At 43.4% G+C, this 26,111-nt stretch overlaps 1 protein-coding gene across 24 annotated transcripts in view; it reads left to right on the plus strand.

Annotated features, from left to right (window-relative positions):
- pknox2 (pbx/knotted 1 homeobox 2) overlaps positions 1 to 26,111 on the plus strand; it is a 462,769-nt gene that overhangs the window by 261,407 nt on the left and 175,251 nt on the right. For 14 of the 24 annotated variants that reach the window (XM_072593109.1, XM_072593102.1, XM_072593083.1 and 11 more), the window contains one exon: positions 5,401 to 5,491. The exons of 9 other annotated variants lie outside the window; for them this stretch is intronic. The gene's annotated coding sequence lies outside the window, so the exon portion shown is untranslated. Of the gene's footprint in view, positions 1 to 5,400; positions 5,492 to 5,955; positions 6,163 to 26,111 lie in introns of all 24 variants that reach the window. One more of the 24 variants, XM_072593097.1, reaches the window with a different exon arrangement.

The raw sequence follows: 26,111 nt of genomic DNA on the forward strand, positions 1-26,111 counted from the left end.
TTAACGAAATGCACATTATAGCAGAATGACCTGTACAAAAAAGTTTGTTATCTCCCTCTCAAGCACTTTACAATTTTAGCGAGTTTTGAGAAGATTTGTAGTTCAGGTTGAGGTTCTGGATATAGGTTTGCTCACTGAGCTGGAAGGTTCATTTCCAGACGTTTCGTCACTCTATTAGGTAACACCTTCAGTGGGCCTCCAGGCAAAGCACTGTTAATAATTCCTGCTTCTATTTATATGTTTGGGTCTAGAAACATCTAGAAACCCTCGCCACTCTCCCCTACATCAAAGACATCTCAGAAATGACTGCCAAACTACTCAGACCCCTTGGCACCATGGTAGCTCACAAACCCACCAACACACTAAAACAGCAGCTAATGAACTTGAAAGACCCTATACAGACAACAAGCAAAACTAATGTCATTTACAAAATACCATGCAAGAACTGTAACAAATACTACATTGGACAAACAGACAGAAAACTAGCCAACAGGATACATGAACATCAACTAGCCACAAAACAACATGACCCTTTCTCACTAGTATCCCCTTACATACAGATGAGGAAGGACACCACTTTGACTGGGACAACACATCTATTCTAAAACAAGCCAAATAGAGACATGCACGAGAATTCCTGGAAGCATGGCATTCTAACTGGAATTCTATCAACAAACACATCGAGTTAGACCCCCATCTACCCACTGAGAAAAATACATCACCACAGGAAATATGTCACCACAGGAAACGACATCACTGACTCAGAGACCCAAACTTATTAATAGAAAGCAGGAATTATCAACAATGCTTCGCCTGGAGGCCCACTGAAGATGTTACCTAGTAGGGTGACAAAACGTCTGGAAATGAATCTTCCAGCTCAGCGAGCAAACCTACATCCAGAACTTTACAATTTTGAATACTGTTGGTTCTTTCAAAGGAAAATAGCTCCGACAGCAGATCTTTTGCATCATGACTAACTCTGCTATTAAGAGGGATATGTCAGGGTTCAAGCAGTGAAATGTGATAGGGGACTGTCTAATCAGGGGCACAGATGGGAATTTCTGTGGTTGCGAGCCTGACATCGGGATGGTGTGTTGCCTCCCTGATGCCAGGTTCAAGGATGTCTCTGAGTGATTACGACAAATTCTTAAAGGGGAGAATGAACAAATGGAAGTGCACCTTGGTGCCAACAACATAGGTAAAGGAAGGGATGAGGTTTTACTGAAGGAATGTAGGAAATTAGGAAGGAGGTTCAAAAAGAATACCTTAATGGTAGTAACCTCTGGATTACACTGGATGCCACGTCCTGGTGAGACTAGGAATAGGAGGATAGAGTGGTTGAATGCGTGACCGAGGAGCTAGTGCAGGGGGCAGAGATTCACATTTTTGAATCAATGGGATCTCTTCTGGGGGGGGGGGGGGGTGGCGTGGCGTGAGGTGGCGCGAGGTGGTGAGAGAGGCAGTGGGATCCTAAGCAGTAGTGAGAAAATAGAAAAGGTTGAGGCTGGTACAGAAGTTAAGGTGGGGGTGGCTGGGGGCAAGTTAAATAGACAAGCTGGGCAAAAGCATAGTAGAAAATGAGGTAAGACTGGTGGATTCAAATCAACAGATGTTGGTGGGTAAGAAATAATTTTCTTTAATAGCATCTTTGTGATTTCTGTAGCATTTCATGGGGATAATAGGGTCTTTCTCAGGATGACAGCCAGAGACAAGTGGTGTCCCACAAGGGTCAGTGTTGGGACGACAACTTTTCACTTTATACACTAATGACCTAGATGAAGGAACTAAGGGCATTTTGGCTATGTTTGCAGATGATACAAAGATAAGTAGAGGGACAGGTAGCGTTGACAAGACAGAGAGGCTGCAGATAGATTTGGATAGGTTAGGAAAGTGGTCAAAGAAGTGGTAGATTGAGTATAATGAGGGAAAGTGTGAGGTCATACACTTGGAAGGAAGAAATGAGGCATAGACTATTTTCTAAATGGGGAGAAAATTCAGAAGTCTGAAGTGCAAAGAGACTTGGGAGTTCTAGTCCAGGATACTCTCAACGTAAACTTGCAGGTTGAGTCAGTAGGTAGGAAGGCAAATGCAACAATGGCATTTATTTTAAGAGGACTTCAGTATAAAAGCAGGGATGTACTTCTGAGGCTTTAGAAGGCTCTATTCAGACCACATTTGGGGTATTGTGTGCAGTTTTGGGCCCCATATCTGAGGATGGATATACTGGTCTTTGAGTGTGCTCGGAGGATGTTCACAAGAATGGTCCCGGGAATGAAAACCTTAACACATGAGGAATGTTTGAGGACTCTGGATCTATACTTGATGGAATTTAAAAGGATGAGGGGGGATCTAATAGAAACTTACTGAATGACCTGGACAGAGTGGATGTTGGGAAGATATTTCCATTGGTAGGAGAAACTAGAACTCGAGGGCAAAGCCTTAGAGTAAAGGGAAGACCTTTTAGAATGGAGATAAGGAGAAACTTCTTCAGCCAGAGAGTGAGGAACCTATGGAATTCACTACCATAGAAGTCTGTGGAGGCCAGGTCATTGACTTTAGACGGAGTTAGATAGATTCTTGATTGTCAAGGGGATTAAGGGTTACGGGGAGAAAGCAGGAGAATGGGGTTGAGAAACTTATCAGGCATGATTGAATGGCAGAACAGACTCGATGGGCTGAATGGCCTAATTTCCTCCTCTTTGTCTTATGGTCTTATTATGTTTGAAAATGAGTCACTGGTTGAGAAAATTCTGCATAGAAACATAGAAAATAGGAGCACAAGTTTGGCCCTTCAGGCATGGTCTATCATTCAATGGGATCATTGCTAATCATCCAACTCCTTGCTGTGTTCCTGGCTTTCTTCCTGTACCCACTGTCCCATTTTCCAAACAAGTGAGACGAAATTCTCACTCATGAGTAGTGAGAGGCCTATTTGCACACATTATCATCCTCATTATTAAGTTATCTCACCTCATTGATGTGGAAATTCCCATTTCCCATCCACCAGATCTAAACAAGACCATGATGAAAGTTCCCAAATGGAACTCAGAGCAGTAACCTGGCAACTCCAGTTCACTGCCTGCACCTCTGGCCCTCCATCATCAACATCTCAGAGCATGCTACACGGACAACGACCACACTCAACCCCTGTTCACCAGGACCTCCAGGTCCCTGCTGGCAAAGTGTAGTGTCAATTTCCCTGTGCCCAATATGCCTGGGACAATTGACAGGAAACTTGTGGGGCAACCGCGGGCTGCCAGCACTTTACTGGCGCACAGCTGGGCTTTAAAGATGGACAGTGCCAGGAATCCAGGGAGCTCCCAGCATTGTGCAGCAGCTTTGCCTGTGGTGAGTGTAACATTATAATAAGCGGGTTACCCTGTGGGCATGGTGCACAGGTAATGAGGTGAGTTCAGGAAGATGGTATGAGAAAACCTGCTAGGGTCTTGTGAAAACGCAACCTCCATGGAACTCACCAAAATTAACACTTAGCCAATCTCTGGTTAAAAATTCAGTCCATTGTCCCCTGCTTTTATATCATGCCTTTGACACCATGAAGCATCCCAACATATTTGTGAAGGGTGTTATCTTTTAAAATTTAACACTCGGCCATATAATGAGCTTACAGAAGAAGTTACCAAAACGTTTGCCAAAGAGGTAGGAGGTTTTAAGTAGTGGGCTAAAAAAGGAAGCAGAAGTGCAGATGTTTAAGGAAGGTATTCCAAAGGTTCAGGCTGGGGCATCTGATACTGACAGCTGTGTCATTAACATCAGTGGGAAGGAATTTGGTGATGCAGAAGATGTTCAAGTTGAGGGAAAGCAGAGTACTCAGAATTTTGTAAATGTAGAGAAGGGTCTGGGAATGGTAAGAGTGTGGTGAAAAGTTAAAGGTAAAGGGGGCGGCTCAGTGGTTCGCACTGCTGCCTCACAGCGCCAGTGTCCCAGGTTCGATTCCAGCCTTGGGTGACTGTCTGTGTGGAGTTTGCACATTCTTCCTGTGTCTGCGTGGGTTTCCTCCCACAGTCACAAAGATGTGCAGGCCAGGTGAGTTGGCCATGCTAAACTGCCCATAGTGTTAGATGTATTAGTCAGAGGGAAATGGGTCTGGGTGGGTTACTCTTCGGAGAGTGGGTGTGGACATGTTGGGCAAAGGTCTGTTTCCACACTGTAGGGAATCTAATCTAAAAAAAATGTAAATTAGAGAACTTACACCCTGGACCTTTGCTCTGACATGACTGTGTGTGTGTGTGTGTGTGTGTGTGAGAGAGAGAGAGAGAAAGAGAGGTGTTAATAAGACTCTGAACATTAATAACCCTACATAGGAAAAACTGAAAGAACTGCAGATGCAGAAATCAGAAACAAAAACAGCAAGTGCTGGAAAAGCTGAGCAGGTCTGGCAGTATATGTGGAGAGAAGTCAGAGTTAATGTTTCAGGGCCAGTGACCCTTCCTCAGAACCACAGATGCTGCAGGACCTACTGAAGTTTACTAATAATCTTATATTTGTAGCAATGTACATTTGTAAATGTGTGATGAATATGTTGGTGTTGGTTTTATGAGTAATAGTGATTACTATCTGACTTTGAGAATGAATTGGCAGAAGCCCAGTGCTGATAATCCAAGTTTAATCAAATGAAATAGCCTTGGGAGGGAATCTGTGACAGGATCACTATGTCACAGTCATTAGCCACAGACAACACTGTGGTGATCTAAACAATGACCCTCACCTCCCAGCGAAGCTATTCCCTAGACCCTCCTCCTTATCAATTTTCTATTTCTTTTCTCTAAACATCTCTGAAACTTGTTCGTCTGGTCTACAGGTCTACACTTGTTTATTGCCCTGCACTGCCTTACTGGAGAGACCATTCCAGATACAATTTCACATATTCATTTTAATCACTCGAATAAATGGAAAATACTGCAGATGCTGAAAATCTGAATCGAATACAGAGAATGCTGGAGAAACTCAGCAGCTCTAGCAGCCTCTGTGGTGAAGTAAAGATAACCTTTTGAGTCCAATATGACTCTTCTTTGGAGCTGCTGTTCTATGGAGCAGACTTCGGTTCTGAAGAAGGGAATTAAAGAAATGTTGACTCTGTTTCCCTCTCCACAGATGCTGCCAGACCTGCTGAGTTTCTCCAGCACTTTGTATGTGCGGTTGCTATTAAGCAGTCTGCTGCAGGATTGGGTGCCGCTGCTGAGCTCTGGCGTCTCTCACACACGTGCCTCTGAGCAGTGACTTCGATTAGCAGGGAGGATCCTGCCTGGTGTTTTTATTCCTTCCCTACCCTACACAACCAGCAGGTACTGAGACCAAATGTAACATCCCAGTTGATAGTTGCCTTGCAGTGTGAAGGGAAAGGCTGAGTTATTTCTAACTTGAGTAATGGGTTTTTTCCAGGGTCTGCTGCCGTGTGATGCTGTGAGCTCTGTCTCAGTCATTGGCCTGCACCTTCAGAAGATATTTGCAGATACCAGGCTCCCAAACATCGGTGAGTTAAGGGTTGGATTGCGCCTCTAGATTGTACGTTTTGTGGAGTGGGGCACATTCAGTCCCAGCTCTGCCTTACTTTATTACCACTTGTATGTTGTGTGAAGTTGAACAGAAAATCAGAATCAGGAGAGAAGAGTCGCTCTTGGCCAAGCCTGACACTTCCTGGGGATCAGCCACTGTGATGCTGGTCAGAGGACAGGTCAAGTACCTACCCTCCCGTCTCCCAACAGCAGAGTCCTCACTCCCCCAGAAGGGTACCCAGTGACCCAGCAGGATTGTACTTGCTGTCCCAGTATGAGTACCTGCTCTCCCAGCAGGACAGTATCCCAGTATCCAGTTTCCTAGTAGGAGAGTACCCCCACCCCCTCAGCAAGACAATGCCTGTTCTGTTAGCAGGACAGTACCAGCTCACCCAGCAGGACAGTACCTGATTTCACACCAGGACATTATCCACTTTCCCAGCAGGAGATTAGCCACTTGTGCCAGCAGGACAGTATCAACTGCCCCAGCAAGACAATGGGCAAGGCATCTGAGAGTGTGCTACAACTTTCTAAATAAAAGAAAAGTATGCAAAAAGAACATTCTTGGAAACAGTGAGAAGCACCTGCACCCAATGTTCAGCCAGCTGTGAAATGCAGTCACCTTCTGAACTTATTTTAATCCAACTCAGTAAGTAGTTTCCTTTTAATTCTTCGGGTTGCTTTCACTCACTAGGTGAGTTTGGAGCTATCTTAGCTGTGTGCTCAGATCAAAAGAAATCCTTTAAAATCAAATATGTCTGCCTCTGTTCTCCACACATCGGCAGCTCCTCTCCCTGCTTGGAGTGGCCTGCTGACTCTATGAGAATTGCTAAAGAATGCTGAGGAAGCAAAGGACAGGGCAAGGGAAGAGAAAGAAAATGCGGCACAGTTGCTCAGTGGCTAGCACTGCAGCCTCACAACGCTGGGACCCGGGTTCAATTCCAGCCTTGGGTGACTGTCTGTGTGAAGTTTGCACATTCACCCCGTGTCTGAGTGGGTTTCCTCCAGGTGCTCCGGTTTCCTCCCACAGTCCAAAGATGTGCAGGTCAGGTGGATAGGCCATGCTAGATTGCCCGTAGTTGTTGTGGTTCTGTTCGCTGAGCTGGGAATTTTGTGTTGCAGACGTTTCGTCCCCTGTCTAGGTGACATCCTCAGTGCTAGGGAGCCTCCTGTGAAGCGCTTCTGTGATGTTTCCTCCAGCATTTATAGTGGTTTGTCTCTGCCGCTTCCGGTTGTCAGTTCCAGCTGTCCACTTCAGTAGTGAGTATATTGGGTCCAGGTCGATGTGTTAGTTGATAGAATCTGTGGATGAGTGCCATGCCTCTAGGAATTCCCTGGCTGTTCTCGGTTTGGCTTGTCCTATAATAGTAGTGTTGTCCCAGTCAAACTCATGTTGCCTGTCCTCTGCGTGTGTGCCTACTAAGGATAGCTGGTCGTGTCATTTCATAGGACTACATAGGACAAACAGGAAGACAGCTAACGATCCGTATCCATGAACACCAACTAGCCACGAAACGACACGATCAGCTATCCTTAGTAGCAAATTACGCAGATGACAGGCAACATGAGTTTGACTGGGACAACACTACTATTATAGGACAAGCCAAACCGAGAACAGCCAGGGAATTCCTAGAGGCATGGCACTCATCCACAGACTCTATCAACTAACACATCGACCTGGACCCAATATACCGACCACTGCAGCGGACAGCTGGAACTGACAACCGGAAGCGGCAGAGACAGGCCACTATAAATGCCGGAGGAAACATCACAGAAGCGCTTCACAGGAGGCTCCCAAGCACTGAGGATGTCACCTAGACAGGGGACGAAACGTCTGCAACACAAATTCCCAGCTCGGCGAACAGAACCACAACAACGAGCACCCAAGCTACAAATCTTCTCCCAAACTTTGATTGCCCATAGTGTTAGGTGCATGAGTCGGAGGGAGATGGGTCTGAGTGGGTTACTCTTTGGAGGGTCGGTGTGGACTTGTTGGGCCAAAGGGCCTGTTTCCACACTAATCTAATCTAAAATTTTGAATAGGTAAATCCAGCTTTTTCTGGGACTTCTCTGATAGTTCTCTGATCATTGCAAGCTGCAGCTCTGGCTGTGTGCAGGAATACTTGACTAGTCACTTGTTGCATTTCAATGTAACTCTTTGACTGTCATGTGATTTTCAATATGGATTTAGTTACAATTATTAAAGTTCAGAATTGTTGAGTAACTGCATTTCCCCATCCTGTCCAAATGTGACCGAAACATCAATTCTCCTGTTCCTTGGATGCTGCCTGACCTGCTGCACTTTTCCAGCAACACATTTTCAACTCAAATGTGAATTTACCCCTGCCAGCCAGCATTGGTTCTGTGGTAAAACAATTGAATGCAAAACCTCAAAAGAGTGAGGGCATTTTATTTGGTGGGGACTAGGTGTCAATGATCTCCTAAACCTGCAATGGGTGAGCAGGAGTCACCCACCAATTGTCAGGCTCAAATGCCTGCTACTTTGGTTCCCATTCCTGCACAGGCATTAGTGCTTTCTGACTGTGCCGATATGTCACCTGTTTGATCGCTGCACTGCAGGGTGTCTTGAGCCTTCTGGGGCCAGGAGTAGCTACATTCTGGTGAAATCAGCTCCTGACAGAGCATCTTTCAAGAACCAGATAAGGTATTAAAACATGCTTCCCTTCTTGGTCATGCTTTTGACCCTCTCAGGGATTGTTTCTTTCCCAATTCAGTCACCAAATGCCCCTCCCCCTCCCATCCCACTCCCAACTCGACCTTCCCCTTTCACTGCAAGGGCCACAGTTACTTCATACAAATCTGATCAACGATATCGCTTCGCACGGATTGATGGGAGGGAGACTCCAGTCCCAGTATTCGGTAGGTCTCACCGGTCCAGATGCAAAAATCCAAGTCTGTGTATCTGTAGAGGCCTAACTACAACATGAAATATATTCTGAATTCTATAGTAACCTGTACAAATCTTAACATTTTCACCGCTCCATGTGATCAGTTTTTTTCTAAGTGACAGATCTCCTTGTGACATTGCACCTGGAAAGTCATTTACCAAATCCACAGTCTGGCTGGATTGGAAAGGGGCGTTTGCCAACGTATTAAGAATCTGGGTCAGCTTTATACTGATGTGTGCACCATGTGTGCTACAAGTGCACTCGCAGTTAATCATGAACAATGTGCTACATCTTGTATTCTTTCTGTAGGATTACTTACAACATAAACTAAGATGAGCATTTCTTGTAAAATTCCTTCACAGTATATAAAATGGCATTAAAAAGCAATGTATTTTTTCTGAAAAAAAAAGCCCTTATAAGTCATCTGTTACTGATAGTTTAATAAGTTTCATTCCGGAACCTTCTTAGGGAATGGGGCATTGATGGTGTTCCTGCTGGCTTTAATACAGATGCGTGTGAGTCACCGGAACGGGCCTAAAATACTGCGGGGACCAGCTGGAACAAGAATTTAATTTGTGATCCTGATTAACCTGATAAAATAAGAATAAGGGGACGTTGTTTATTCTGGAGTTAGCTATTGTGCCCTACACTGTTTATGTAAACACGTATTGTGCATCATTACATTTGGAGTTTAACTCCCTGGCAGATAGCTGCCTCACAATTTGTACTTCAAATTTGACTTCAACCTCTTTATTTTTAATAGATCACAAATCGATCAACTCAAACTCTCCATTAGATACGAATTTTTACTCCACCTTGATGTCTCTAACCCTATTGCTTTTTCCATTTTTCTGGGTGCTGTGACTTTGAATCTAATCACCAGCTTACTGAATCCAAATTTCAGCTATTCTGGTGCAGTAAGAGCATCCCGGCCTTGGCCCAGAAGTTCATTGTCCTAAGTCCTACCTGCACCAGATAATTTTAGAACATATCCAAGCAGAGAGGTTGAAAATACTCATTGAATCCAAATTCCCTCTCAAACCTGGTAACTTGTGAAATTAGGTTGTCTATTTTTCTCACTATGCTGGTCTCCCCTCTCTTTCCATGCTATGTTATTGTCTGGAATCACTCAGGAGCCACGATTGGTTGAGATCCAGGGCATCACAAATGCCCTATGAATCATTACCCTAGCGAGGGGAGAAGAATGCATAAAGAAGACTAAGAACTATGGAGATTAAGACTGCTTCTAAAAGAAAACCCCAGTCCCACAGTGACAGACAACTCAATAAATGAACGTTTCTCTGATTGAGAAATGGAAAGCCTATAAGAACCTGCTAGTATGAGAAAAGACTGAGTTAATTAGAAAGCAGTTATTAGATAACAAAGATTGTCAGGTAAAGAAAAGTTAAGGAATGTGAGGTACTGTGAAGGTTTAGGATTCTTATAAAGAAACATTAGGAGACCATGTGATGAATTTTGGGGTCAACGCAGTGTTGACTTAGTGCTGAGGAGGAGAGGGCTGGCATTTTCAGCACAAAGGAATAAGAGAGAAAACTTTGAGGAGTCTTGGTGATTGTCAAATGACACAATCAAGAAAGGTGACAGCTTGAGACTTGGATGTCCTTCTATATCTCTACCGGAGCTGTTTCCTTCCAAACCCTCTCATCCATGAGGTTGTGGTGGCCATGTCCTTGAATCCTTGATTGGTTGACAATAGATGCATTCATTAGGGCAACATTGATGTCCGGCAAATTCCCTGAACATGATGTTCTGCGCCTCGAGGATCCACTGCACACTGTTCCGCTTTGAAAAGCGAACAGCTGATATGGTGTTGCTTGTGACTTTGATGTGTATAATATGGGCAGGAGCTGAGGCAAGCCCTGGCTTTGCTGCCTCTGAATGAAGATGTATCGTAGATAGGAATCAATTCCAGAGTTGGCAAAACACAACCACAAAACCATAGCAATTGCTGCCAGGAACAAGTTCTGTACATCCAGGTGCAAGAGAAAGGGACTGGCTTAAAGTTGTCAAACTAAATCCCATGGACACACTGTCTAATGTATATTGGCTGCTCCTTGATTTAAGGATGAACTACTCAGGGTTGTGACGCGGGTCTGGTTTGCCTCAAACCACCAGGGACTCAACGTTGTTAAGGTGGAGATTGATTGATTGACAGAAACAAGAAGAATATTCTCTTGGCCAGTTTAACCCGTGATACCGCTTCACAGCTCAGCTGACCAACTTGCTGATAGGAAGTCTTGCCAAACATCTTGAAGGTGCTAAATTAAAAACTGAAAGAACTGCAGATGGTGGAAATCAATAACAAAAGCTGGAAATTGCTGGAAAAGCTCAGCTGGTCTGGCAGCATCTGTGAAGAGAAATCGGAGTTAACGTTTTGGACCCTTCCTCAGAACTGATGGCACCTGGAGAAATGTCAGTTTATGTGCAGAGGATAGGGTAGGGTGAGGGGGTAAAGAGTAAACAATAGGTAGAGATAGAGCCCAAAGAGAGAAGAACAGTTGAAAGATAAAAAAATGGATAATGATGTGACCAGGAGAGTGAAAAGCTATTAATGGGGACTGTTGGTGGTTAGCAATGGATTGTGTGTAATAGCAGACTGTGTGATAAAAAGACTTGATGCGTGGGAGTCGGGCTAAGGACATGGGAGAGCTCAAGCCCAAAAGCTATTGAACTCGATATTGAGTCCAGAGGGCTACAGGGGCCCCTAGCAGAAAATGAGGTGCTGTTCTTCCAGCTTCCACTGAGCTTGGCTGGAACTCTGCAGCAAACCTCAGCACCAAGATGTTGGCCAGGGAATAGGAGTTATGTTAAAGTGGCAGGCAACTGGAAGCTGAGGGTGTTTTTTGCAGACAGAACGGAGGTGTTCTGTGAAGCAATCTCCCTGCCTGTGCTTCGTTTCCCCAAAGTAGACAAGATCACATTGTGAGCAGCAAATGCAGTAGACTAGATTGAGTGAAGGGCAGGTAAAGCGCTGCTTCACCTGGAAGGTGTGTTTGGTCCCTTGGATAGTGAGGAGGGAGGACAGGTGTGACAGAAGGTGCCGTGAGGCTGTGGGTGGTGTGGTGAGTGAAGGGAGAATGGAACAAGGTGTCCCAGAGGGAATACTCCTTGTGGAAGGCTGACAAGGGTATATGTGTCTGGTGGTAACATGTCGCTGGAGGTGGTGGAATTGGAGGTTACTGACTCTCTGGATGTGAATGCTGGTGTGATGGTAGGTGAGGACAAGACGGAGTTGAGACTGTGGTGCTGGAAAAGCACAGCAGATCAGGCAGCATCCGAGGAGCAGGAAAATCGATGTTTTGAGCCAGAGCCCTTCATCAGGAATGATGAAGGGCTCCGGCCCGAAATGTCGATTTTCCTGCTCCTCGGATGCTTCCTGCCTGCTGTGTTTTTCCAGCAACACACTCTCGACTCTGATCTCCAGCATCTGTAGACTTCACAGTCTCTGAGGACAAGGGGGAGCCTGTTGCTGCTGCAGGAGGGAAGAGAGGGTGCGGGCGGAAGTGCAGGAGATAGAAAGAGAGAAGTTTTGTGGGGAAGGAGCAGGCAGAAACATTGGGTCCTGTTGGTGGGCTTTGGAAATCCACATCGCATCTGCTCTGACGATGCCAACTTTAACAATGGGCTTCCAAAATGTCCACCTTCTTCCTCAACTGAGGTCAGACCCAGTTAAGGGCTATGTCAACAATGGTGCTGGGGAAACCTATCTCCCAAACTGCGGCTCTCATTTCCTGTCTTCCTTCCTACAACAGCAATAGGCTCCCCCTTGTTGTCACCTACCATCCCACCAGCAATGGTAAATATGGAGTTATGGGGACAGAGTGGCGGTTGTGAGAGTGTGACGATGTTCAGAGGGTCAGTGCAAACTTGATAGTCCAAATGACCTCGTTCCGCTCTGTAGGGATTCTATGAATTCTTCTATGATTTTTATAACTTAACAATGCACCAACACAGCGAGTTAACATGATTTCGAGCCTGGCATTGTTAATGTATCAAGGGAGAAGTTGGTTTATCTACAGCACCATGAAAGGATGAGAATATGTTGAAATTGCTTCAACTTGTGGCTCTTTTCCAGCACAAAAGAAACTTGAAACATATAACCCTACTTCTGTGGGTAATTAAACATTCCAGTACATCCTTAGGTTTATTCAATCCTCAGGACACTGCAACTCTCACTTATGTAGCTGAGCAATCTCAAAGATACATTTTCTTTGGACTGTAATGGATTGCTAATGGGAATTCCAATAAACAATATATGCACCAGAACTGTGAAACGATTTTCTGAACATTGGTGGCAAGATTTTGCATAAGGAATGTTAGCAGACCCCATGTGAATCCCTGGTATTTGTCCTAACCAGCCTGAATGTAGATTGAACAAAGATATTTACTTCCTAGAAAAATGATCCACACTAATGAGGATCAAACAGGAAGAGAACATCCAGCTGGTTGCAGCTGTTGGGTCATGAAGTCACCAAACTGGATTAGACAGGAAGCACTTGGAACCACAAGGGAATGAGGCAAAGATCTAGTTGATTTTATTAGTGAATTAGTTTGCTGTGCAGATAACATTCAGCACAAATTTGTAATTGTAGATGTGCCCACAAAGGTGCTTTAGAGGGTGGTGTGACAGCCTTGTGGTATTAGATTAGATTCCCTACAGTGTGGAAACAGGCCCCTCAGCCCAACAAGTCCACACCGACCCTCCGAAGAATAACCCACCCAGACCCATTTCCTTCTGACTAATGCACCTAACACTATGGTGTAATTTAGCACGGCCAATTCACCTAACCTGCACATCTTTGGATTGTGGGAGGAAACCGGAGCACCTGGAGGAAACCCACGCAGACACCGGGAGAATGTGCAAACTCCACACAGACAGTCGCCCAAGGCTGGAATGGAATCTGGGACCCTGGCGCTGTGAGGCAGCAGTGCTAACCACTGAGCCACCGTGGAAACCCATTGTTGGACTATTGGACCGGGTTCAAATACTGCCATGGCAGATGATGGAATTTCAATTCAATAAAAATCTGGAGTTAAGAGTCTAATGTAAGCATGGATTGCTGATTGCTGTCAAATCCTACTGTTCTTTATGCAAGAAAACTGCTATCCATACTTGGTTTACCCTCCATGTGACTCCACACCCATAGAAATGTGGTTGTTTCTAATGAGCTATGAGTGCTGGCCTAGCCAGTGATGCCCACATCCTATGTAAGAGTGTAAGAAAAACCTTCCTGTTTAACAATATGTACAAACCATCCCAATATTTATTCCATTCAACAATTTTCATAAAAGAAGTAAATGTGAATCTTCCCTTGTCTATATTTGCTTTCACGTTTCCATGATTGTAAAACGGTGCATGGCATTACCTGACTATAATGTGGTTAATATTGCAAACTTGTTGTAGAAGCTGACATTTCTGTTCAAACACATAAGGTCGATTTAGTTATAATATCCATTCACAGTAGGAATCTTTTGAATGTATTTTCTGTTTTTGTAGATGAACACTCCTTTTACAAAGGGAAATGGAATATTCAGAACAGCACTTGTTCAGATTAGGTAGCTGCAAGATTTGGCTCCAATAGATGTACCTTGAGCTCCACTGTTTGTGACCTCGATATGATTTTTGGTTGAGTTCTCAGATTGTGGATTGGACAAATCAACAGAGCAATCAAAGGAAAAACCTTAAAAAGAATGGCATGTCGTCTTTCGCTAGTGTTGCATGCCCTCACTGCTGAATGAGGACGACTTCCTAACCAGCTTGACTAGAGCTTTAAACCAAGTGGGATTATTTTCAAAATACTGTGATGCTTCTAAATTTGAACTCTGATACTTATGGTGAAGTGGTGGGAAGTTGGGGCTCTGTAGAATTTGAGAAACCTAGAAATGCAGGGAACCCAGCTCCTACTGAATTTATTGTGACTCCTTCCCAGCCGGCTGCCAGGAAAAAGGAGCAACCGACAGCTTATCGGCTGGTTTGAACAAGAGAGAAAGGAGGATGGGGATGCATTGGGCAGAACCCTTTGGTGGAATAGCACTGTGATGGATATGGGGATCTGAATGTTGGAGAGGGTATGGCGATGAGAATGATTTGAGGCTTGAGTGAGGAAGGCAGAGATGGTTTCTGATCATGAGCAAGGGAGCAAATTATTGAAGACTAATGAATATATGCCTCCTACTCCTTGTAGGAGAAGGTGAGAACTGCAGATGCTGGAGATCAGAGTCGAAGAGTGTGGCGCTGGAAAAGCACAGCAGGTCAGGCAGCATCTGAGGAGCAGGAGAGTCAATGTTTTGAGCATAAGCTCAAAACATTGAGAAATTGGAAGGGGATGAAAATTGTGGTTATCTTGCAGGGGAGAATTGTAATCAGAAAACCCAGCACTAATGAATATCAAATGACAATTTGCGGATGCACCATCATCCCAGGATAGATGGGGAACATCTCAGGTTAGTAGCTGCTTCCCCTGAGAAGGTATCAGCTAACTGTAACACCTTGAGGAAGCTATCACAAGCAATGTGCATGGATTGCTATGAGATGGGCCCCTTTGCCAAAATACTGATTATGGAGAAATACAACAGCTTGTTATTTGTAATCATCAAAAGAAGGGTAACGTTGAATTGTATGGGACTTTGCTGTGTGCCAATTAGCTGCGAGTGCTATCTATACACCAGTGAACCAATTTATAAACTATTAAAAATATGTTATAAAAAATATATATATTGTTGGGATCTTCTGCAAATATTATATAAATCTGGGATGTTTTACTTCTCATTTTCTTTCTTATTCTGGTACCATACCTACTTCTTTTCCCTATTCTATTTTCTTCCCCTTCTACTAACAGAACAGGACTTACATTTACATTTCATACTCTGTGCCATTGCCCATTCATGCTGCAAAATAGGGATCCACCTGCAGTAGAGCCACTTTGCACCAAGTGGCTACTAGGAGCTGAGTGATGAGGGTAATATTCTTTACTGAACACTGAGCAGTCAGGAATGGGCGAGTGATAGGTGAGAAACATGCACTAGCTTGTTTTAACAGTGTCAGAAAAATTCTGTGGGGAACTGCTCTTTGTCACACCACCTGCTCATGAGACTTCAATGGGAATCTCCCTCATCCCCACCCCCATATCAAGACTGGTCAACTCAACTGAAAGCATTTCCCCAGCAAGAGTAGTCCACTGATGGTATATCAAAACTCTTTCAAACTATCTAGGCTATCAAATATAATTTTATGTGGCTGTGACAGCTTTGGAATCCTAAGGGATGACTACGTGACACTTGTTTGGCAGGGAAAGTTACAGTTTTACAAATGACTCCCAGAAGAGCAGACATTTGTGTACAGAGAGCAAGCTCAATGAGTACTTAATTTCTGCTCACCAGCAGAATGTACTCATCGTTTGTGTTACAATCAACTAATATAAATATGAGCAACTTTATTCCCCAATATTCCCTCTTCTTTCATATCCTCTCCTTCGATGACTCCATCCTTACTTTCATTAAGAAGTGTCAGTTGACTCATGGACTTTTCTGTCACTGAGATTGAGACCATACAATGGTCTGTCTGTCTGTCTCTCTCCTTATGTTTCCACTTCTCATCTTTTCCCTGGCACTGGTTTGCATCTTTCCAGATTGGTTTCCACCCTGCCACAGAGCTGGACTACCTTTTACCAAGGTTTCAAATAACCTTCTCCACGATTATGACAAAAAGTGATATACTATCTTTGTTGTCCTTCTTTGAATTATGTCCAACCTCTCTGTCATCTGTCTGGCTATATTACCATCCAACTGCAATGAGTACCACCAGCTAATGCAGTAAACCTGCTGTGTGTGCTTTAAGCAAAGGGCCAGATGTGAAAGTCACAGGAGAGTAATGAAGGAAGGATGAATGGTTGTGTGGGTCTGTGTACACTCGTGGGTTGGCCATGCTGAGTCAGGCTCATGGTCCTATCCAAGTCTGGGAATCCATGTCCTTGCAGTCTTGCAGGTCAAGTGTAAACTGTCTTGGGGATTAAGGTAGATCAGTCCAAGTGCTGGGAGAGAAATTCTGGGGATTGGGCCAGACTTTCATGTGATATGGCAGAATGGGGGACTGAGTTCTATGTTATTGATGTTTCATGAGCAGAAACAAAGACAGAAAGCACTGGAGAAACTCAGCATGACTGGCAGCATCTGTAGAGAGAAAACAGAGTGAACATTACGAGGCCAGTGACCCTTCTTCAGAACAGGAGTGCATGTGAACTGTGGTCAGTGAGTGGATAGGAAGTGCAGTGGGCAAACAGGGTGATAGTTTGGGAGGATAAATTGAGTGAGAGCTGTTTGGTGACCATGATGCATGACAACTGAGAGTTATGGTCCATGAGTTTTGATAAGGTGTGTTTGCAGAATTAGACTGAGTGCTGGCTCTGTGTGTCTGAAGAAGAGAGAAGATTGTGTCACTTGCCCATGAGCATCAAATTTCACTGATCTTCTTCCTGCATTGCTGGACCTCCCTTTACACCAGGGACACAGCACAAACCTGAGCTGCAACGTGTGTTCCAACTGCATGTGTCTGGTAGTCAGCTAGAGAAAGGACTGTCCTCCTTCAACCTGCCCACGAACGTCTCCAGGTCCCTGTCTGCACACTGGGGACTGTGTTTTCCTATCTATTGAGCTCCTTAATAATAATCAGTCTCCAGAGTGTGAGGGCTACTTCCTGGTTTGCTATGTCTGAAGCATCTGGATTTTAAATATGCCACCAGTGGTGTGAAGGTCAAGATCCCAGCAGCAGTCAAGACGGTAGGAAAAAGTTGCTGCAAGCCATAGCAGATTAGAAGCCGTAAACCTCATTCATCAAAATACTTCAGCTGAAAATGAGACATTTCAGCCTCTGATCTATTTACAAATTATTCCTGTTTGCTGACTTGAATTGGTTAGTGGCCAAGTAGTTAGTGGCACTGTAGTTCAGGCAGTATCCAAGTAGCTTCAAAATCGACGTTTTGGGCAAAAGCCCTTCATCAGGAATAAAATTATTCCTGATGAAGGGCTTTTGCTCGAAACGTCGATTTCGAAGCTACTTGGATGCTGCCTGAACTGCTGTGCTCTTCCAGCACCACTAATCCAGAATCTGGTTTCCAGCATCTGCAGTCATTGTTTTTACCATGTAGAAAGTTATGACAATAATACATGTGACCAATAGAGATGGATTGCTGAGGTATTTTTAAGTTTAATTGGACCAGGTTAATTTGGACTGCTGACAAGTATTGACTGCAGTCCTGAAACCTGGTTGCCACTCTTTTGTAATGATATTTGGGCAGTTTTGCAGGAGACCTGTGCATTCCAGGCGCACTTAGACTTCACTGTAGATTTTCCTAATCCAGGAGTTGTAAATCATTTTCCAGGATCAGTACATGTCTCAGTGTTTGTTTCCAGCTCCGACTCAATGACCCAGTCACGAGTCCTCTGGGATTTCTCTGAGCCATGTCTGCAGTGTCGTTTTCAGCATTCTTTAGTTGTTTCATTCTATATTTGAGGGTGCTTTTATTTCACTGTCCTGACCACCAGAGGTCCAGGAAAAAAATTCCTTGGATAGCCTCCAGTGGCTCATCCAGTTAGCTGGGCTAAAGATGAGCATCAGGCAGACCATGTGACTGTGCTCACAGCCCAGTTCAAACATGTCCTGACCTAGAAGTCCTGCAGGAATGTTGTTCATCTGAACTGATGCTATAGCAGTCAACCATGAGAGCCTAATGGTGCTAAGGCTAATCACAGTTATCCTGAAATTACCCTTGTTGGAAAAAGCTAATTGAATCAAACTGAGCACCTTTCTTTTCTGTATGGTTCAATTGCCTAAAGCACTTATTACCTGAAATGTCAGGCTGAACTTCTGTTTCATTTTTTAAAAATAACTTGTTGATGTACCAATTTCAATAAGTCTGGAGCATATCTCTATCTGTCCACCTCCTGGTTCAAGGAGTTTCCTCCTCACTGTGCACTAAGCGTTGTTTAACAGAATGTGGTCCCTTTGCTTTGTCCACTCGGAGCATTGCACTCTCTTTATTATCAGTGGATTTAATGCCTTGTAAAGATGCCCTGTCTGTCAGTAATTTTAATGAAAGGAGATTACCTGGTGATGTGCATTATTAAGTAGAATGGGTTTAGTGTTTTAAAAATTCAAGACCGAACCTGCAAGGGGAAAGTGACTGTTCTATCCACTGGGATTACGATGTGGTGTGCAGTGGGGGATGGGTTCATTTGCTAAGGTTCTGTTCCCAGCATGGCTGGAGTGGAAGCTAGATCCTCCTGGAGTGAGCCCCACCATTCAGTTTCACTTTCACACTTGCTTCTCATGTCCCTTCACTGAGACACCAAAAATCCCAGCCTTAACGATGGAATGTCCACAACCCGCTGCAGTTGATTGCTCCTTATCCTGGGACTGCTATCTGTTGTTCTAGATTCTGCAGCTGAGAGAGACCATCTTTGTGTCTATCCTGTCCAGCCCCTTTAGCATCTCATTTCAAAGTGATCACCTCTTCTCATTCTGAACCTCAGACAGCATGGGCCCAATTTATTCAGGCTCTCAAGAGGTCAACCCTGTCATCCTAGGAACCGGTCTAGTGAAGCTTTGATGTAACTACTGCCAATGCAGGCATGTCTTTCCTTAAACATGGGCACCACCTGGCACAAAATACCCCAGGTCTCACCAAAGCCCTGCTTAATTTCAACACGATTTTCTTATTCTTGTCCTGTAATCTTTTAGAATAAAGGAGAACATGCTGTTTGCCTGCTTTATTGTTTGCTGTACCTGCATGGTAACTTTGTATTGCTGGTATAAGTACAGGTAAGTTCTTCTGGACATCAAGATCAGAAGATTCACACTCTTTAGACAGATTTTCTGCATTTCTGATAGTACCAAAATGAATACCCTCAAACTTTACCCATTATTCTCCGTCTGCTGCTTTATTACCTATATATTTGGACTATATCTCTATGTCTCTGCAGCTCCTTTGTGTCCTCCACACAGATAATATTTCCCACTTTGTATCATCAATAAACTTAGATAGGTAAAAACAATGACTGCAGATGCTGGAAACCAGATTCTGGATTAGTGGTGCTGGAAGAGCACAGCAGTTCAGGCAGCATCCAAGGAGCTTCAAAATCGACGTTTTGGGATTCCTGATGAAGGACTTTTGCCCGAAACGTTGGTTTTGAAGCTCCTTGGATGCTGCCTAAACTTCTGTGCTCTTCCAGCACCACTAATCCAGAATAAACTTAGATATATTACTCTCTTTTTCTTTGTTTGAATCATTTAATGTAGATTGTAATTCACTTGCACCACTCAGGACACAGTCACAATATGCCAACTTGAAAGCTCTCTGCTATCTGTGCATCATGCAATCTTGTATCCAATGCTTCACCTCCACCTCCACCTCCACCTCCAGGAGCCTTTATTCTGCATAGTATCCCGTTGTACAGCACCTTCTCAGATACCTTTGGGAAAACCAAGTTAACTACATCATCTGGTTCACCTTTATCAACCCTCCTGGTTATATTCTCAATAAACTCTCATAAGTTTGTCAATCACTCCTTCTCTTTCATAAAACCATATTAACTTTGTTGGATCATATTATGGTTTCCTAAGCCCATTATTAAGATTTCCTTATTAATAGACTGGGCAACATTGTGGGTAAGGTCCCAGCCTCTAAACCAGATGCTATGGGTTCAGGACTAGATGGTCAAGCATTTTGCAGTGGAAATGCAGCAAAACAGGTTGAGAATTAACTTGAAGTTCCTCCATCTTTTACCGATGGCAATTAGTAAGCATGAGAGAGATTCCTGCTCAGCTATCTGATGGAAAGAATGGCCATGTATGTTGTAACCGTAACTTTGACTCTGTGTGCACTGAGCTGGCTGGGTAGCCAGTGTGGATGGGTTGATCACAATGGCATGGAGTTCAGTAACCATTCAGGCAGGGGTGAATTTAGAGTCTATCTCCTTTCTCTCTCTCTCTGGTGGAGATTGTAACACTGTGAGCTGGACATCTCTTATGGCATCGAACTCAAAAGAATAAATTCTAGCATTGAAAAGCAAACTACTGGGGAAGCTGGAACTCTGAAGCAACAACAGAGAATGCTGAGAAACTCAGCAGGTCTGGCACAGCTCTGGAGAGAAAAACAGAGTCACCATTTTGATTCTTCTTCAGAACGGCTTTAATATTGATTTCAACTTTTTAGTGAAAAGAGATACCAGATCAATTTGACTACAGTTTACTACTTTCTCTTTTGTTTATTTTTTGATTGGCCCACACTTATCACCTTCAACATACATTTCCTTCACTACCGACGTAGCAACAGCAGTACTTACCATCTACAGGATGGATGCATTGTGGCAACTCATCCCGATTCCTTTGACAGCACCTTCAAACCCTATGACCTCTGCCATCTGGTACAAGTATTTATCTATAAATTTCCCTCCAAGCCACTCACCCAATCTGACTTGGAAATATATCTCCAGGTCAGAGTGCTGAAACTCTCTTCTGAATAGAACTAAGTGTACCTACACCATATGGACTCTGACAGCTCACTATCACCTTCTCAAAGGTAATTACAAATAGTTTTTGGCTTGGCTAGTGAAGCCCACAGCTCTATGAATGGATAAAGAAAGTCTACTTGTTGTTTGTGAAAGCTTGCTGCATATAAATGGGCTGCTGTGTTTCCGTCATAGTACTGCATCGATAGCAGTGCTGTAAGTACCAAATGTACCAGAAGTACATCTTTGGATGTAAAGTGCTTTGCGATATCCTAAGGTTCTGACTGCTTGAGCAATGTGCAAATGAGCAGCATTGCTGAACACACGCAAGATCAACTCTGCTGCATGGGTGCTATCAACACAATTTTCCAGTGGGTGAAGGTATTGCACCCAAATCTGATCCCCATCTTCCACCAGTCGTTTCAAGGATATGTTCTAACAGAGATAACCAATATGGACCCCCCCTTGTAAAGTCTGTACATTTTTACTTTATCTGTATTTTTGATGTGGACCAAAATGGGAAAAGAGCAGTTGTAAACACCAAGGATTTTTAAGGGATTGAGACATTTTGTGAGTGCAAGGAACCTGACACTCATTGTGAGTACTATTTACACAGCTGCTGGTCCAAACAGGAGTAGTGGTGTAAAATTGCAGACAAACTGAAGCCTGAGTATATGCAAATGGAGGTTTCACTGGCAAGAAGTTGCTGATTGATTTGTGGACTAGTGACCAATTATTGATGACAGAGGCCTTGTGCCTGTCAACAACTGCTGGTAGTTGAACAGTTTGGGACTCTGAACAAGATAATGAGAAGTCATCCGATCTACATTAGTTCAGAAGCTGTTTCTGTTCTTTATGGAAACCCCATCTAAGCCTGTAGAAAACCAGTCTAATTTGCCTTTAGCAGATGCTATAAGTTTTATCTGATAAATTGGAGGCCTTTATAAATGTGAGTGAGCCATCTTGTGGCTCCTGCAGACAAATGAAAGCATCTGGAGAAGAAAGATTGAGAAGCAGCATTGTGATTTGCTCAGGTATTATCTCAACAAACTCTGTGCATACGGAAATGCCTTCCCAGGCTTACTGTCAACCCATAATGAACATCTTTTCTTTCCTGTCCATGTCTGTCTGTATCTGTGTATAGACAGGGGTAGAGGAGTTTATAAGAGGTTAGAGCTTTAATGAGTAGAGTTATATGCTGACAGTTCATAATTAGTTGCCTGCAGTTAGAGTCTATTTATTTGCAGTAATACTTGTTAGGTATAGAAATCTTTTTCTGTAAACTTTGATCTGATAGTCAGGCACATTGGGGAATTCTGTATACTTTTTAGAATCTGTAACTTTTCTGACAACTCCGGGCATAGCAGTGTTTGATTTCCAGTAGGATACCCCAGTGAGGTGGAACATTCTGCACGCGTTCTTGGTCCATACATGCTGAAGCTGATTGTGTTTCATCACTCGGGCTGTGAGCAGCTAACTAAACACCCAGACTGAATCTGGGATCTTCTTGATATCACAATGTGCGAGTGAGCAGTGACAACCATTCACTTTGTTTGTTGGACATTTTTATTGGATTTTTCCAGTAATGGGAGCAATAAAGTCCATGCGCCTTTATAAAGTACGTGTCAGGCCTGCAGTGTGGGGTGATAAATGGCTGTACTGATGAGGTTGAATGGGTAGCACACTGGGGATGCTGTGGTTTATGTTCAGCTTCATAACTGGAAGCATTGCCATATTTCTGCTGTCTCTGATGTGCAGTAATCCTATCACATGTAGTATGTTTTCAACTGGCTAAAAAAGACAAACAATTATAATTTTGCTGTAGATTCAGTTCAGTGCACCACTTGAATACTAAAAAGAGTTGAGGTAGTGACCAGTCACAATGTGATTGAAAGAAGGAACGGGCTAAAGGAGCTTTCTTCATGCTGGTGTATACCACTGTTCCAAAGAAGGCTGCTGTTCCTCCAATGTAATAGTTTCTGACCATACTGACCTGATCCAACTGTAGTAAGGAACATAGTAGCAGGACTCATCCCCTCAAGCCTGCTCAACCATTCTAAATCATGGTTAATCACTTTCCACAGTGTCTTTTTCTCATGCTATCCATTAAAGTCATCAGCGATCAGAAATCTATCAGTCTTTCTCTATTGATCATACCTAGAGACTCAATAACAAAGTTAATCTCTACACACTGGTGTGGCTGGGGAGCACCATCTCCTCTGCAATATCACCACAGCGTGGGCGAAGAGGTAGGACAATCAGCAGATAGAATGACTTTGTTTTGTCGAAAAGCTGACACCATTCAGTGAGAGAGAGACTTTTTAAAGGCCTGTTATAGATTTTAAAATGTGTAAAACTCAGTTTCATAATGCAGCCATGAAACTGAAGGCTGACATTGTCAGACAGAAAATAAAAAGTGCTGGTGTTGCTCTGTCGCTCTGGCAACATCTGTGCCAAGAGAAAGTTAGAAACAGGATATGTTTTCGAAAGGTAGAGGGAGGAAGGTAGGTAAAAAGTGACAAGGGCTTGTGTGGAAGGTGGAAGAGATTATGGTTAATATTGCAAAGGTCAAAGGGATTGGAAATGGGGACAAGTGGCATTAAAAAGAAAACGAAGTGTCCAGTTGAATGGTAGAGTGGGGGCACTGCTGCCTTCTGAAAGCGAAGAAGACAAGGAAACCTAAAGTTAGCACAAGCACAGGAAACAGTGGCAGCACAGGATACAGTCTGGGATTTTTGAACCCAGTGTTGAGTTCAGAAAGCAAGTCACTAACTGAAAGTTGTAATTGCGTTGAGCTTGTTTGGTAGCGTTCAGGAGGCTAGAGACCGAGAAGCCAGAGTGGGAGCGAGATTGAGGATTAAAATGAGATAAAACAAAACAACTGCTGATGCTGGAGATCAGAGACAATGACAGAAAGTTTCTTCAGCAATTTGATTAAAATGTGGGGTTATTCAAAGTTTGGGGTCATACTGGTGGTCTGAATAGAAATGTTCTGTAAAAGCCTCCTACGACCTTTTCACATGACAACAGCAGTGTTCTATGCTATGTATGTATTGTCAAGTTCTTTCAATATCTCTCAGCAGATTATTGAATCCTTAGCATGTTTCAGTTTGAGGGTCCTTGCTGTGTACAGATTTCCTGCCATATTACAACAGTGACCTCTCTTCAAAAAGTATTTAATTAGCTGTGAAGTACCTAAAATGACTTGAGGTCATAAGAAGTGCTGTCTAAAATGCTAAGTAATGCAAGCCTTTCTTCCTTATTACCTTCAGTGCTACTTTTGTTTCCAATGTATGATCAGTTTTCTGCTCCTTGTCTAATATTATTTTAAATCCTTTTCTTTTGCCCATTTTCCCTGAAGTACTGATTCATAGTGCAGTTCCATTTTTTTAACAGGATATAGTCCTGTTGCTTACCTCTCTGACAGGTAGCAAAGAGAATGAGAGAGTTCATATTCACTCAGCACCCAACATTATCTTTCAGGAGTCGCTTCAGATCCCTTGAGTTACCTTATGTTTATCGTACAGTTACTGATGCTGTTTCAGAAGAATGCATTAGCCAATTTTGCATGGACAGCATGAGGTAAAAGATCATAGCCTGTTAATGAAGGAAGTGAGGTTCAATCTTCCTTTTGTAGTCTCATGGGATCACTTATGGCAAGCTAAAAAGTGGATGTAAACTTCTGTTTTAGATTCCCATCTGAAAGGCTGCATCTCTGCCAATGTAGCACACCTTTGTTATTGCACTGAGCAGCCACCCTTGATTACTTAACTCTCGAATTGCATTTTGGACCCACAATCTTCCAAAACCAAGTTGACTGTGCCACTAGTGAGAATATGTTGATAACTGTTATTAAAGTTGACTTGTTACTAAAGGAATGCTTCCACTGTGGGTTAATGGTTAAATATTGAGCAGGGCCTTTGAGCCATGTCTTGACGTAGTGCTGTGGAATATCTTGTATCTACCTAAGAATAGGTTTAGTGCTTCATCCCTTGTCACTGCAACAAATGAATGCCAATTTTGGTTTGTACTCAAATGCTTGGAATTTAATCACATTCCTCAGAGCTAAGGGTGTTACTATTAAAGCATTGCTGGCATGTTCCTGTCAAAGTGGGTTTAAGATGTTCTAGTGAATATCTATTGGAGTGCATTCCTCATTTCAGCAATAGGTGTATTTGCTTATCTTGCGGCCTCACCTCTCTAGCTTTATATTTGCCTTCTGAATGGGTGGCTTTGCCCTACTTTAAACAGTGTAAACATTACATTTCCCTTTGTTTTCCCTTGTGACACTCTGTAATGGCTCGTGTTGAAAACACTGAGGGGCCTGGGCACTGTTAATCCCATGTTATGTTTTCACAACAGGAAATTGGAAACTGAAAAGGGAATATCTCCAGTATGGTTTATTTAGTGGGAAAGCGATTCCTCGGAGGCTCAGCTAATCCAAGTGACACTTTTGCTTGTTTAAGAAACTTGAATCTACTCCTAGCGTTTTCCCATCATCCCACATATGTAACATTAAGGAAGTGTTGAAAATTGAGTGACTTGTGCAATGTGTTGCTCAATAAATTAACCATTGCTGAGCTAATACAACCAGCCGAGTGGCCACAGTTAGAGCAGGGGTGATGAAATCTGTGATGGATGAAATCCAGTTTCATTGGGAGCGACTAACTAGATGTTTTGTAGTGATGAAGCATGTCAATCACATTAAGGAATAAGCCCAGAATGGCTGTCCCAGCAATAAGCCTTACCCACTTTGACAGGTATGCTGGTAAAATCTTTATAAGTAATGAGCCTTTGGCCAGATTCTGATAAAATATTGAAGGAAAGTTGCAGGCCTGTATTTGGTGAAAATAAAAAAAAGTACTTGCATTTGTATAGCTCCTTTCATGTTTTCAGGATGTTCCCAAAACGCTCATGGTTGATGTGTATTCACATCCTAATGTAGAAAATGTGACAGCCAGTTTGTGCTGAGTAAGCTCTCAAAAACAGCAGTATGATAATCATAGAAACCCCACAGTGTGGAAACAGGCCATTCAGCCCACACTGACCTTCTGAAGAGCATTCCATCCAGACCCACTCCCTACGGTATCCTTGTAATCCCACATTTCCCACCTAGCTTGCACATCCCTGGGCAATTTAGCATGGTCAATCCACCTAACCTGCA

This window comes from Chiloscyllium punctatum, chromosome 23, assembly GCF_047496795.1.
Source record: "Chiloscyllium punctatum isolate Juve2018m chromosome 23, sChiPun1.3, whole genome shotgun sequence".
NCBI classification, from domain to species: Eukaryota; Metazoa; Chordata; class Chondrichthyes; order Orectolobiformes; family Hemiscylliidae; genus Chiloscyllium; species Chiloscyllium punctatum.